We start from the raw sequence: 6,000 nt of genomic DNA, 5'->3' as shown, positions 1-6,000 counted from the left end.
TTAAACCTGTTCTTTTTGGTTGATTGACACTGCTGGCTGCTGCAAGCTGCTTCCTCTGCATGTCACACGTAGCCTTCAGCCTTTGTAAGATCTGAAATCTCTCTCCAGGCAGCTGTGGATGGACACAAATGTTGGGCAGAGAGGGCTGGGGGGCATCTCTTTACTCTGACCCCCTCATGGAGAAATTTTCTAACCCCTCAAGATGGGATGTTGCAGTATTCCCAAGTGTTTGATGGCAGTGCATGGAGAGTGGCTCCCTGCTCTTGGGTTTTCATGCCCTGAATCCTCTCCTCCAGGGTGGGCACTGAGCATTTTGTCTTCAAGTGCAGGACTCGCCCTTTCCTTTTAAAATATAGTGCCTGCTGCTGCCACCTACCTTCTGTGCTGGATCCTAGAAATATTCCATACGTTTAGTCTGGGAAAGAGCCCAGGATTTCTTCCACATCCCAAAAGCTAAACCCAAACTACAAACCATGAGGTCAATTTGTTGTGTGGACAGGAGGCTTTATCTGAGAAACATTTCCTGCCATGGAAAAGTTTCAAAACCCATCAAGAGAATCACTTCTTGCTGTTGCCTGGTTGTGAGGGCTTTCATACAGCAGATTTTGGCCTCTGCCCTGCAGAGCAAGTGGTCATATCATCCAGGGAGCATTTCATGAAACAGGAGATGCAGGGAAAGGTGGCTGGGAAGTCTGTGGTTACACAGCAACTGAGATCTGAACCCGACTCTCACCCTTCTCAACCACTCCATGACATTGTGATAGTAAAACAGAAGCAGAGGTAGAAATGAAATGCCATCCCTAAATGTTTATCCCCAGAAAACCTCTGCAGACCTGTGGGCATTTCTGAGGAGGAGCACAAAACCCTTAGGAATGCTGACACGTGTGGTTTGTGCCAGGTTTGTCTATCAGGCAGTCTCCAGTTTGCTCAGAACACGTGGGAAATATTTAAGCTAAATAAATGTGGCTTTTCTATAGGTCCTAACAGTAAGAGGGACACAGGAGAGCTCTAAGTCTCCTTTTCCACCTGCTTTTCTGCAGCAAACAGCAGACCTGCAATTAATTTTTGGTGAGGAGAGATCTGTCAAGTCCAGGCACTGCCATGCAGAGGTTTCAGCATCACAGGCTTGGATTTATGTGCTGACATCTCTTCCAGGCCCATCCCCAGCTCCAGTCTTCAGCTGAGGAGCAGCTCACAATCTCTGAGTAAGTAATTAGTTCCTTTTCTTCACCCTGAGACGGCATCGCTCCTGTACAGTTTGGAAACTAAGTATAGGAATGATTTCACCCACCATTCTCAGGCATCTTGATGGGAGACAAGGCCTGGCAGACTTTATGCTTTATGCTGCTGTTCAGGGCAGGAAGCAAGAAAGGATATTATATCAAACAGAAGGCATGGGAGAATTTCAGGTTAGATGGAGCATACTTAGTCACAGAAGAATTGGGCCAGTGCTCTGGGACCTGTGTTCACTTCCTGCAGGAACCCTAACACAGCCCAAAATAGTAGCAGTTAGGTAAAAGCCAAATATCTTCCCATTTTTCTCCCCACAGCAAATACTAATGCTTACGTCATTAAAGGAGAAGCATAAATAGAATAAGCCTGGGGCTGTGATTTGCAAAGTTCTTGATCTGTGGATGAACCATCAGCTTTTCTTATAGCTCACTATTACCCACTTGTGCCATCAAACTCTTCACTGAAGATGCTATCAGGATGAAATAGGCCTTCATATCCACCCAATATTTGCATGAGTCAGCTAAGAATCTGAGCACACATCTATAGGTTTTTTGTGGTTTTCAACTCACTGACTGGGACAGCACGGGGCAGCATACACCAAAGAAAGTGTCCTAGTGGGCAGTTTGCACAGTGTTCTGGAAAAAAATGGAGAGTTTGGCTCTGTGGGTACAACAGAACACCCCATGCCTGTTTAATTTCACCCTACAGAGCCACCACAGCCACTGCCTGCAGCACTTGGGTTTGCCACTGCTCTCCACTGTGCCCTCTCCACCAGGTGTCCACTCCTCTCCAGAAAGTGGCAGCCAGCGTCTGTAGGACACCTGAAACTCTGCACAGAGCCACCACACCTCTGCCCATCCTTACCCAGGCTTTGGGAATGTTTCCAAGAGCAACTTGAGCCAGCAGAATCCAGGGGCAGGTCCTCAGCACGCCCATCAGCAGAGAGCTGTTGACATCAGTGGAAACAGCCTTGACACACATGAGGATCCTTATATTGTTCAGGGACACCCTGGAATTAAAATCCCCCCAGCAGGATTCCTGGGCCACCAAGCACATTCAGGAAAGAAGAGATGCTTGGAAGAATTATGGCTTTCAGCAGTAATTGGTGTGTGCAGAATCAATTCCCATTAAAACCAGGTGGTTTTAAAGGAGCTGCTTGTCGCTTCAGTGCCTTATAATACTTGAACCTCAAGTCCTGGGGTCCTGTGCCTGGTTCCCAAGGTAAACACATGTGATTTATTTCAGAAAGGCATCTGCAGCACAGGAATTCATGACATACATCCCTGATGGGCAGCAGCCAACTTTTTCAAATGTGCCAAGTTGCCAGAATTTTATTAAAAGCTGTTAAGAGTTAGAGGGAAGGTGCAGAGGAAAGCACCCTCCTTCCCAAAGCCAGGTGGCTCAGGCTCGACTCACGCTGCTTCCTAAATGGATGAGGCAAGCTGGAGTCAGAGGTTCCTTCCAGCAACAGCTCAGTCCCCCTGGATGTGTCTCTGTGAGCTGCACAAATATTCTGGGGAGGGGGAGGGAGCGAGAGAGAAAGAGAGTGAAACCTATTCAATTACATCAAGATCACGACTGGCCCCAGTAAAATCATTTATGGAGTGAGGGAACCCGGAGCGGTTTGGGCTGGAGCCATCTGCAGTTATTTGGTATATACAGAATCGGTTTCTATGGATTTTATTAATAGGTCACGCGATTGTATACGAGGATGTGAGATCTGAATCTCTCAGGAGGGGTCCCTGGTTGGGGTTTCTATTGCCTTTATAGGCAATGGCTCAAACTTTCTTGCAGCAGTAACTCCTTAAAAACTTGAGGGGAATGGGGCTGGTTTTAGGATCCAGCTCATTTTTTTTTTTCTCTCCCACCAAAGTCTTGAATTTACTTTGTTCCTCTTCCTCTCCACAACACATTTACTAAATGGGGAAACAAGGAAATAATCAGAGAAATATTCTTACATACTTTTTCCATTGTCTGCATGAATTTTCTCTTTCCCACCAGTCTGAGGGATATCTGGTACATAACTCAGCTCCCACTTCCATCTGTTTTTCAGCCTCTTGTTGGCCCTTTTTGGGGTAATTTTGCTTCTATGCCATTGTTGGCTCCTTCCATACAGAGAGTTGAACCCAAAGGAATTTGGACACACAACAGAGATTTGGGACAGTGGGTGTAGATCAGAACAGCCCAGAGGCTTCTCTACCTTCCCAGGGAGCTGCCCAGGGAGCCCTGAGCTGTTCTGGAGAGCCAGCTGTGACTCAGGAACACTCTAAAGCTCTTTGGTGCTAACTATGGCTCAATTTTGCTTTAATTGCCCCAAAGAGGCAAACCCAAACTGAGTTATCAGAGCAATTTCTTCACATCCCAGGCATGTGGAGAAAGGTGGGCCCTGCAGAAGGCTACCCTGCTGCAGCACCTTCACCAGCATTGCAGCTGATGAAGCCCCATCTCAGAATCAAAGGGTTTCACCCCTGTTTCTCAACATCTCCTGATTTCTTGTGTCAGCCCTAGGTAGGACAGTTCACATCCAGCCCCGTTTTTCCAGAAGGTAGGAGAACTTCAGCTGAAGTGCAGAGATCACATTCCATCTTTCTTGAAAGCACAGCTGGGGATCCCATGGTGTCTCAGCAGGGCTGATATCACCTTGGGAGCACGGGAAACCTGGACCGAGGGATGGGGCATCATCCCAGTCAGCCCGCGGCTCGGAGCTGCCCCGGGTGTCCGAGCCGACCGGGGATCGGAACCGCCCCAGGGGCTGGAGCTGCCCCGAGGGTCGGAACAGCCCCGGGACTTGGAGCTGCCCCAGAGTTTCGGAGCTGCCCTGGGTGTCGGAGGTGCCCCAAGGTTCCGGAGCTGCCCCAAGGTCTCGGAGCTGCCCCGGGGGCCGCAGCCGCCCCGGTGTCGCCCCCCGGCGGCGGGGCAGGGCCCGGGCCCGCGGTGGCCCCGCTCTGTCGGTGTCTGGCGGGGCCGGTCCGCCCCCGTCCCCATCCCCGTCCCATTGGCCGCGGCGGCTCCGCGCGTCACCGCTTCCTCCCGCTTTTGTGCGCCGCCCCGGCCGAGCCGCAGCCGAGCGGAGCCGAGCCGGGCTGAGTCGTTCGGAGCCGCGCCAGGCGCTGGACCCGCCGCGGTGACACCAGCCCCGGGTGGCAGCGCATGTCCCTCCGCCGGTGACCCCGGTAAGTCCGTCCTCAGTCCCCTCCTTTCCGCGGGCGCTGTGTCGTTGCCTCCGCGAATAGTTTCGTTCTTTTAATTATTTTACTGTCTGCAGCGGTGAGCGAGAGTTTTGCAGCCGGGTCTGGCTTCCGCGGGTTTTTCTTCCTTCCTTTCCAGTCTTGCAGGCGGGAGCGTGTCCCTGCGGCTGTTTGGGGAAGCGGGGGGTCCCCCGGTGTGCCGTGTGGAGGGCGCGGGTTGCCGTGTCCGGGATCGCGGAGCGGATGGAAGGACTGAGCTGACCCTCCCCGGGGCTCCCCGCACAGCCCCGCCTGTGCTGGAGCTCTCGGGTCTCTGTTCTCCCCGGGCTGTTGCCGGGGTCCCTGTCCCAGCTGCAGCTGCTGGCGGCGAGCGCCGGGATTAGACCGCGATACCCGCTTGGGGATGCATTGGCGTCCGGAGCCAGCGGTTTCTGGATGCGGCCACCTGGGTGCCGGGTCCCTGGAAAGGATCCAGGGAGGTGCGGGGGAGCTTGGCCATCCCTCAGTGCCCTGCAGAGCTCTCCCTGCCCCGTGTGTCCGGGGCTGTGGGGATGGGATGAGCGCGGGGGGGAAGGCACGGACCCAAACCCCGGCCCCGCGTGGGGAGAGCGGCCGGCGGAGCTGGGGGAGCTGATTCCCACCTGGACGGAGCGAGCGGCTGCCCTGGGGCTGTGCCACGGGTCGGGATGATGCTCAGGAAGGGTTTGTGCTGCCGGCACCAAAGCAGAGGTGGGAGCCGTGCACCAGCGGGGCAGGTCGTGCACGGTGGCCAAGCTCTTGCTGGCCCTGACGCAGCTCGGAGAGAGGCTTCTCCCTCGGCTGCTGCTTTGATCCTCCTCTTCGATTCCTGTCTTGCAATCCAGTAGTTTTTGGGAGTGGACCTGCTCCTGGTTCGGGGAAGAGTCTTGCATGTGTTGCTGGTGCATGAACCAAAGCCTCGCTTGGGATTTGTGCAGGGCTTAAGTGATCCCAGGGATTTCCAGGGTCAGGCTACTTCATTTCTTTGGTGAGAGTGAATGGTTGGGGGGAATTTCTTTCTGTGACACCTTGTGGATTTATTTCCAGTCTGGTATGTGCAGTTTGACGTAGCACAGTGCAGGATTTGTGCATGGGGTGCAGCTCTTGGAAGCAGCTCCTCAGGTGTGCAATTAGATCAGTTGCATTTAGGGCTTTGCTCTACCTGTGTCTCAATGCCTGTGTCAGATGGCCCAATTTCCAGAATTTGACATTAATTATAAACAGGGGTTCAAGGTTTCCCAGGGCTCCCGCAGATCAGAGCAGACCTCCACAGCTGGGCACAGCCTTTGCCCTGGGAAGGGTTTGCAGCTTGTAAAAGCTCCTCTGTTGAGGCAGGACGTGAGGCTGGACGAGCTGCCAGCCTGGTGGGATGTGGATGTAAAGGACCTTTTATACCTTCCTCGTGTGAACGGGTTTTGGTGCTGCAATTTTTTCCACGGGTCCTTAATCTCCACCAGAAACCCACAGCTCTGCCCTGTCAACGTGTGCTGATGGGCAACGCATTTATTTTTCTGGAGGCTGTCAGAGCCTGTGAGGGAGGTGCACTCAGGCAGAGAGACGT

General features: G+C 53.1%; 1 protein-coding gene across 2 annotated transcripts in view; it reads left to right on the top strand.

Annotated features, from left to right (window-relative positions):
• The first annotated feature begins 4,305 nt into the window (after window positions 1–4,305).
• Window positions 4,306–6,000, top strand: part of LOC310912470 (mitogen-activated protein kinase kinase kinase 3-like) — a 77,786-nt gene continuing 76,091 nt past the window's right edge. For both annotated transcript variants that reach the window (XM_083867062.1, XM_083867059.1), the window contains exon 1: window positions 4,306–4,406. The gene's annotated coding sequence lies outside the window, so the exon portion shown is untranslated. The remainder of the gene's footprint in view (window positions 4,407–6,000) is intronic.

This window comes from Zosterops lateralis (genome assembly GCF_965231275.1).
Source record: "Zosterops lateralis genome assembly, chromosome: 1".
NCBI lineage: Eukaryota > Metazoa > Chordata > Aves > Passeriformes > Zosteropidae > Zosterops > Zosterops lateralis.
This window is presented reverse-complemented; position numbering and strand designations above follow the sequence as displayed.